Here is a 9,412-nt window from a genome sequence, read left to right as displayed (position 1 = left end):
AGAAGTAGAAAAGAGAGCGAATGGAAAAGAACAGAGTAGGGGAAAATTGACGGCAGCAGCTCCTTTTGAGAAATTGTAGCAAAAAGTACATGAAGGTCAGACTTCTCAAAGCAGCGTACAGGGAAATGGTTTCGCAAGTAGCAGGATATGAGTGCTTATGACATACTCTTCCTTTGGGGTAAGAGAACAGTAAAAAGAAAAATCACCTGTGGCAAAAGAAATTGTAAAGGTCTTCTCAAAGACAAACTCAGAAATACTAGTAGATTAGTTGAATAAAGTGTTTCCGAACTACGCGCCAAGGGCTGAGACTCCAAACAGGGGTCATAATTTGTAATGATAGCAGACTAAAGGGACATTATGTATTACACTTTCAGTTTACATCATTCATCATAAAAATACATTAAAATACGTAGAAACATGCAACTACAAGCATATAGAACATTCGTTTGAATGGAGGTTTAACAAAAAGAACTAAAAATCTCATGACACATTGACCCCGGAAGTACAAAAATATCATATTAAGATCGTAACACATGAACACAACCATAACAATCATATGGATAGTAGATAACATTAATGAAAACACATACAAACAAACACACATGCACACACATTTGTACAAAATCAGATCAAATTGTATAAAAGTCAGAATCATACTGTACAAATCCAGGAAGAAGCCGAGCGCGTACAAGATGAGATTGACAGTGCGCGTTTGAAATCCTGAAATGTACACGGTATACCAAAGCCCGGCAGAACTATCTCTTCTGGTACAGGTGTGTTATGATTTTCAGATACCGCGTCGCCTTATGCAACAAATTTCAACCTATTGCAACTGCTTGACAAATTGCCCTACATCGACGTAATTAAGCACTGAATCGATCAGTGTTTTAGTAGTAGCCATAATAAAAGAAATCATGGGCGAACATAAACTCGAGCAGGATTCGAACCTACGACCTCCTGATCACCGGACAGGCGTCTTACCACTAGACCACCGAGCTTCCGCCCGACAGCCAATGCTGGTTCTAATCCTTATAGCACGCAGAGGGTACTGATTCATTTCTTAAAATTGATGAAATCTCTATTTATGTGGATGTACGGCAATTTGTCAATCACTTGCAATTTACAGAAAAAAAAAACTCGACGCAAGAATTTTATCAATTTGAAACTTCAATCTGTCATCTCCCGAACAAATCCACCCAACATCCAACCCCACATCATCCCCTCCTCCCTGCCACTGAATCAAGACTCCATCTCATCTCCAAGGATGGTCACCTACACGAATCAAAGTGAATATATATATATATATATATATATATATATATATATCTTCCTTGTTCTTCAACTTTCATATGTACAACTATACAATGTATGTTATTCTCTTTACATATCCCTCTGCGCCTAAGAATAGACCACTAGATTGAAGGTGCATTACAAATGCTGTACTTATTATTATTATTATTATTATAAGAGTGTAGTAATGCAGTTCATTTTCATTTCCATTTCATTGCTTATCTTTACTTTCATTTCAAAACAATAACTATATTGTATCTAACAAAATGACGAAATATAAGTGTCCATTCCATTATTTTGCATGTAACATAATCAAGATAATAATATAAATACGTTTTGTTTCATAGAAGACTGGATGAAAATAGAGAGGCTGCTAAAACAGGTTTGTATGATGCAGCCCCCTAGACTGCAGCGCATTACTATACGATATATTATAATAACTTACAAAAGTAAGTAAACATAAAGCAAATATAAGTAGTACAAAAATACACTTATTATTACATCTCTGATAACATGACGCACGCACCCACACACAATTAATGGTTTCTTTATCCGGACAGAGAAACCATATTACATTATATAATCTAGAGTCATGTATGCATGATTAATATTGTTTTCTTCCGTGCCAGGGCTGTTAAAAAGCTGAATTTGATTGTATGATGAAGCCCCTTCAAGTGCAGTACAATATTATGATTTGATACAAAACTTATAATACTAAGTAAACACATAGCAAATCAAATAGTACAAAAATACACTAATTATTGTATGACTAGTAACATGACGCACACTCACATACACACACACATATATATATACACACACAAACATAAACACACACCCACACACACACGAACACTAAAAAGGAAAAATGATAATCATCTATATACCTGACTCCAAATTATTGGCTTCTCTATTCTGCGCTTTTAAAACGAAGATTGACGGGATATGCTTCAAAAGAATTAGTCCAAGGACACTCTCCAGATATCGGCAATGAGCAAAGGCATGCTGCTGTTTTTCATGTTGTAATGCATTTTGTACCAGTAACAATGTGATCCACTTTTTCTTTTGATTGTGAAAACATGTATAAACATATGTAATATATTTTTGCTCATATTATGTATAATATATATACATATATTGGTATACGGAGAGAAAGAGATAGATAGATAGATGGATAGATAGATAGGTAGATAGATAGATAGATAGATAGATAGATAGATAGATAGATAGATAGATAGATAGATAGATAGATAGATAGATAGATAGATAGGTAGGTAGATATAGGTATATAGACAGTTATTCCTTATTAACTTTTTATGTGTGATTCTGCTTCTGCACTATCTGCAACTCAAATATCTTTGACAGACTGATAGACACAACTATAAGAACTGCATTTTCGGGGTGGGGCTAATAACTTAATGGATAAAGGTAAGATTATAGCATCATACAACTTCAATGGCGAAAGGTTATAACTGTGAGAGGCAGAGCTCATGCCACAATGATCCCCCTGGATAAAAAGAAAATCGATCTGCAATTGATATTCTTATTTCAGTCGGAATCTCGAGTTACTGTCGAAGAAGATGATTACATGTTTATTTGTTAATAAGTCAAACCAAGTCAACAATATTGCTTTGTTTCTGTTATCGATTTCTTTTTACAAAGCTTGTTCCTCATAGTTTATTGACACCTTCTTTGCTAGCATCCCGCGCGCACACACAACTTTTGTCATAACCCAGATGTTCTGGCAGTGAAGTACACTCCAATTGAAGTATGCGCGCGCTTAAATTATTCAAACAAAGGATCATTGCTCGTTTCTCGTCGGCAAACAATGCGATTGATAATGAAGACGTTATAATATGAGTAAAGAACGTGTGTGTATGTATGTGTGTATGTTGTAGTTCTAGCTCTCCCTCCCTCTCTCTCTCTCTCTCTCTTTCAGTTAAATAGCGTTATTAACCATCTCCTCTGCCATTGTCGCTGTGGTGGCCAGAAGCGATACCGATCAGTCTGAATAACTCGAACGAGACAGTTTCCATTCTTGCTCACGCCCTTCCCCTATTGTCCGCCAGTTTTGCATTCATTCTCCGTTAGTCCAAGCCGGGGGTAACACTCGTACATTCACATATTTACACTCACACAAGGGTACGCACACACACACATGCACTCACACGACGAAAGAGAAATCATATTCTTGGCAAATAGCCTTACTGATAATTTGTATGACGACATATTTTTTTTTCTTTTTAATTGATCTTTCTCCCTAGATTTCTCTCTCTTTCCTGCGCCATGTGCGCGCGAGATTGTGTGGCAATATATCGGCGTAGTGCTCTCGCGGCTATTGCAGGGGCAGGTTATTTTCAAACGCCGCCTGTGACTAAGATTGATGCCGGGCCCTCTAGCTGTCTGTTTTTTTCTTTGGTTGCTGCCTCGAACCTTGGGCGGGGATGATGTCGACATTCCCCAAGTACGAATTGATAATTCTGATTAATCTCGCGCGGGGCATTAGTGCTCCTAATATCAACGCAAAAAATTAGCAAAATCATCCCCGGCGACGATCGTGAACAATAAATCCCCACGTGGTCTCCAGCAACGTCCGACGGATTGTGCCCGAGCGAGAGCCGGGTCTAGCCGCCATCTGACTTGAGATCGTTCCGTCGCAAAACCATATCTTTATATGTATGTGGGTTTAACTCATAATTCAAAGTGTACCAACGAAACAACAAGCTTTCTATACATGTCCACTGTAATAATACAAAACTTTTTAAATATAATTATTATGTAATGTTTACCCATGCAAAGTTTGCGTTGAAGACTCGTCGCATACAAAACTTAGGAGTACACAAGTATAATTCAAGGTGAATTTTAGCATTCTCTAGAATTATAGCTGATGTGGTGATGTTGTCATTTTTGAGTGAGTAGCATAGCAACCACTACTGATGGCGGGTAGAAGTCTTGGTACGAATCATAATATAACAACCAACACAGGGTTTAGGAGGTAATTACAAAATAACTGAATTTTTCATCTACATATCCGACGTTCTTGACTTGTCACATCGTCAAATGTTTACTTCTTATCATTTCCCTCGTTTTCAGTTTATTCATAGAACTCTCAACTCAAAAAACATCAACAACAAACTTACTTTCTTATCATGGCTATACTACTAACACACTGATCAATTCGGTGCTTATTTAGGTCGATGTATAGGGCAATTTATTAATCAGTTGCAATGAAAACATCTCGACGGAAGAATTTCACGAATTTGAATAACAAACTTACTGTATTAAACTGATCAGTGTCATCTTCATCGACATGGTCAACAGTGACGTCATCGGCGAACATCATATCTATCGTCATTTTAAACATTAATATTATTGTAATTATCTGAGTCATACATCACCTTCATCATCATTTGCATTGTGTACTGTCATTATACTGATCAAGTCCAGAATTCTCAGTACATGTGTGAATCTGTATCGGCATCTCCAGATCAATACACCACTATCATCATCATCATCATCATTATCATCATCATCATCATCATCATCATCATCATTATCATCATCATCATCATCATCATTGTCAATGCCATAGAAACGTCATCTCTTCCCATCTCCATTTTTACATCATCATTTACAATAATAGAAACCATGTAATATAGGAAACTATATACCGTTTAAAAGCTTTCGTCAATAAACATGAGGCATCACTTTTGACTTTAAAAGATTTTGATTATCTCTGTTCCCATTGCGAACTTATCACCTTGTAGGAAGTCAGCTTTTAGTAGAATAAAATCAGAACAATCAAAACTAAAAATTAAAAGTTAGAAAAGCAGAGACGCCATTAAAAATATTTAATTCACTGTTTGTGGAGAAATACAATGGAGGACCCGGGAGAGGGATATGCCTATTGTGTTTTAATTCACATTCTGCAATTGGTCCTATACATACTACCACATTATTGATGTGCTAATATTCAAATATTGAAAGAAACACACAAAATGATACATGCATTAAGGTCTAGAGTTGGAGGTATGGAGGTAGGATGGAATTTACTAGGAGAGAAGAACATGAAGGACGTTTTTGATGGCCTTCAATTTCTTCTTCTCCATTGTCAGTTTCCAGCAGAAAATCCTTTTTAATATTGAGAATATATCATTGCGTCATCCATGAGGTGACATCAACGTCATTTTCATCACTTTTATCAAAACTATCACAGCTATCACAATTATCATCACCGCCGTCCTGATCATCCGCATCTTTATCATCATCCGCATCACAATCTTTATTTTCACCGTCAAGATCTTCAAAGTATGTATCGTGAACGCAACACAGTGACCGCATTTTTGTTAATTTCGTCACTTCAACTGCCAATTTGATATTGTCATCATACCATCACAAACAGAGTCAACATACTACAACTGGGTTTTATTTTTAGAACGTTCATACTTAGAGCCATAAGTGTGTATGTGTGTGTTGGGGTTGGGGGTCGTATAGCCCTCCACCCCCACTTTCTGCCCACCCCCTCCCCCTCGTTCAGGGGCGCATGATTATGTTGTCATTATCATACAAATTTGAGCGCACCAAACCCCGAAAGTCTCACGTCTTTCTTTTTCAGGTGGTTCCAACATGTCTTCGCCTCATGCACTCATAGCCATCCTCATCACCAGCATCACTTCCACCCCAAACAAACAAACAAACAAACAAACAAACATCAGAATTTGGCCTTGACGTTTTATGGTGTCACTGATTTTACCTTTAGCGATGCAATGACTGACATTATCAAAGTCTTCATCATTATCACAATCACCGTCAGTTCTCTCATCAACCCGATCAATGAATCAAGCCCGTTCCCTTGCATCGTTAACATCACCGTCTTTTCCTTCATCGTCCGCATAACTCAGCCTGAGTCATTTCTATCTCCTCCTCATTCTCGTCATCATCATCATCATCATCACCACCACCGCCATCTTAATAGCGCCATCATTCTTGTCTTCGAGGCTGGTCCTCTTGCAATGATTAAACTCATTGTCAATATCATCAACTATCCCACCATCCTTTCTCTGGTCACCATAGCAACATTCTGCACAGTCATCCTCATCCTCATTCTCATAATCCTTATCATCAGCTCATTCTTCTTCATCTTATCCTCTGCATCGTCTCATCTTCATCATCATCATCATCATCATCATCATCATCATCATCGTCCTCATCCCCGTAATGGATACCAGCAAGTCCTCTGCAACTATTACAGTAGTCACTATCATCGACTCTGTCATCATTAATTGTCTCAATCGTCACCAAAACAGTATCCTCAGAAATCCCCATAATTTTCATCATCGTCGTCATCAACCTCCTTCTCAGCATCATAATCATTGACATCATCTCCATCGTCATCGTCATCATCTGCATCATATAGATCAGCAATGACCACATCAGCTTCAACATGACTGATCCTTTCAACACCATTGTCATATTCTCGTTGTAATTGACTGTAGCTACAAGCACATTGCAGTGGTCGCTTGAAACTCTTCATCCATCAAAATTCAAAATGAAATCAATTCCTTCACCGTGATTTAACGTCCTTTCCCAGTTGATACATCCCGTCGTCATGGCAACGCTCTAAGTGTCTTTCTCTGGGTCGTTGCTGTCATCCATCTTGTCAAATCCATCATCACTGTCATCAATCTCGTCATCTCCTCACTGGCTAGTTTCATTATGTCAATCAACCACATTTTGCTTGCAGTGACACGATCTCCGCAAAAAGAGCTGCGCGGTTTTTTCTCGATTCTGTAACTTTGTATCACTACTATAAACTTTCTTATCGTAGTTATGTGTCAAGTATTGTGTTTGAGTGCGTGTGCGTGTGTGTGTGTTTGTGTGCGTATTAACACCTACACAGGCAGAAATGTGATAGTGATTCTTTCACCAGCTATTGTGTGATAGGTGTGTTTTCTTAAAAACAGATTTACTCATGGTGTTGGTAGCTGTTTGTTAGTACACGTTTGCCGGAAAGCATTTATTCTAAGCTTTGTAGCCATTAAGTTTTGTCTGAAAATAGTTATTTGAAGCTCATCGACGTAGCCAGGGAGAGAGATAGAAAAAAAAAAAAAAAAACAGACAGAAGAGATATAGATACGTATGTAGAGAAATATTCGTAGATGTAGGGAGTGTATCTCAGTGTTTAAGCGTACACCAATCTGACACAAAGATAGATATCGAGAGAAAAACAAAACAAAAGAAAGAGGGAGAGAGAAATAAAGGACTCATTATCTTCCATTGTGGTTGTGGTTTGTTTCCTGACAACACGCGTGAGCGATCGTTATCAGATTATTCATTGTCGGGGGAAAATATTTACAGTTTCATTTCTCTCCGTATGAATGTAAAGAGTCGATCCATAGAGCATTTTTGTTCTGCTATGGTATTACTTGCGAATGTTTGTCGAGCGGAAATGGCGGCGTTTCAGTTATACCTCTTCATTGCCAGGTGGGTGATGTATGCATGTCGACTGTATGGGTCTTTTTGTACAGATTTACTGGGATTGAATGAGTGGCATGAAATTAACGCAAGACTACACATTGCTATACGGGATAAAGGAGTGGTGTCGTGTGGTCAATGTAGGTATGGGGCTGCCACCAGGTAGAAAAGGCCATTCAGGATAGATCGATTGCAAATATGCTGTAGATGTCTTTTATTGTGGGGGTGTTTTTATTTTCTTACTTGACCACGTCATTCTCTAATGTGTCATAACCTTGAAAGCGTCCTTCTCTACTCACACTTGTCATGTGTATACTTTACAAATAATGAAGAGCGGAAATTTTGAATCCATTTTATCTCTTGCGCTTTATACTCCATGGGGTGTATGTGTTTGCATACCATGATAAAGTAGGTTGTAATCCGAAGGGGCAAAGTTCGAAATGTATAAATATATATGTACACCATACTCATACGTATACTGTATGAGTATATGTGCATAAGAAGACCTTATCGATAAGAAAGAAAGGTGTTCCAAAGTAGAGTAAGGGAAAATTCCTTAAGAGTCGTGTAAATGCTTCTACACATGTAAGCAAATACCCGTATGCAATGATACAGTCAGCTCTGCGGCTTCGGAAAACCATCACGTTATGCTGAAACTCAACTACATGACTTCATTTCATTTTCATCAATTTCAAGCACATTTGAAAATTAGGTTATTTGCGATCCTCGTCAAACAATATCAGTGACAATCTAGCTGAATTAAAGAGATCGTATAGATTTGGTTGAGACCTGACTTCAGGTTTCTGTCATTTTTCGGTGAGATGATAAGTATTATATGCCATATAAAATATGGAAGAGCATGTAATTTCAAGAGGAATTCAGCGTTTATTTGATGAAAATCTGTTGTGAAATGGCCGAGTTATCCAAAACAGAGCAATCTGACTACAAGGTGGGATCCACCTTTCATGAGGACCACTTTGTTTTACTTTGTTTTTAGATATCTCAGCCATTCGAAAACCGGTTTCCATCAAATAAACTTTGAAGTCCTCTTAGAATGGCATGTTCTATGCTTATTTTATAAGTGGTTTATTGGTATCTCATAAAAGGCCCAATCCTCATCTCCACCGTTACTATACCATACCTTTAAACCAATTCCGATTCTAAGAATGAATAGATCGTCAGCCCTTTTTGTCTGAGCTTGAGTAATCATGATAACATGATGATGATTATTATCAATTACAACAAAGTATAAGTCAGCATCACAAATACATGATTTTGGAATTTTGTGTTCTCGCGTTTATCAAACAGAGATTACGATAATCTTATGTATCATGACATATTATCTGTCTTAATATTAGTGTTTACTCTGTAATCGATCTATCATGTCATGTCACCAACGACCCCCCCCCCCCCAACCTAAACACATGCTTCCAAATGTTTACAGCTGTAGTTACATACACACATTCAAAATTATTCATAGAAGCACACACACACACACACACACACACACACACACATGCACGTCTACCACCAACAAACACTTTGCATACCATTGTCAGACACCCTAATCCAGGCAGGTGCATTTGGGCCCTCCATTGAAAAGATGGTAGTATAGCACACATACCGAATTAACAATTTCCCCCGCGCA

General features: G+C 37.9%; 1 non-coding gene across 1 annotated transcript; it reads right to left on the bottom strand.

Annotated features, from left to right (window-relative positions):
* Window positions 1–926: 926 nt before the first annotated feature.
* On the bottom strand, window positions 927–998 carry Trnat-ggu (transfer RNA threonine (anticodon GGU)). Its single transcript has one exon. It is a non-coding gene; the product is annotated as a tRNA-Thr (tRNA).
* Between the last annotated feature and the right edge of the window lie 8,414 nt (window positions 999–9,412).

This window comes from Diadema setosum, chromosome 21 (assembly GCF_964275005.1).
Source record: "Diadema setosum chromosome 21, eeDiaSeto1, whole genome shotgun sequence".
Classification (NCBI taxonomy): domain Eukaryota; kingdom Metazoa; phylum Echinodermata; class Echinoidea; order Diadematoida; family Diadematidae; genus Diadema; species Diadema setosum.
This window is presented reverse-complemented; position numbering and strand designations above follow the sequence as displayed.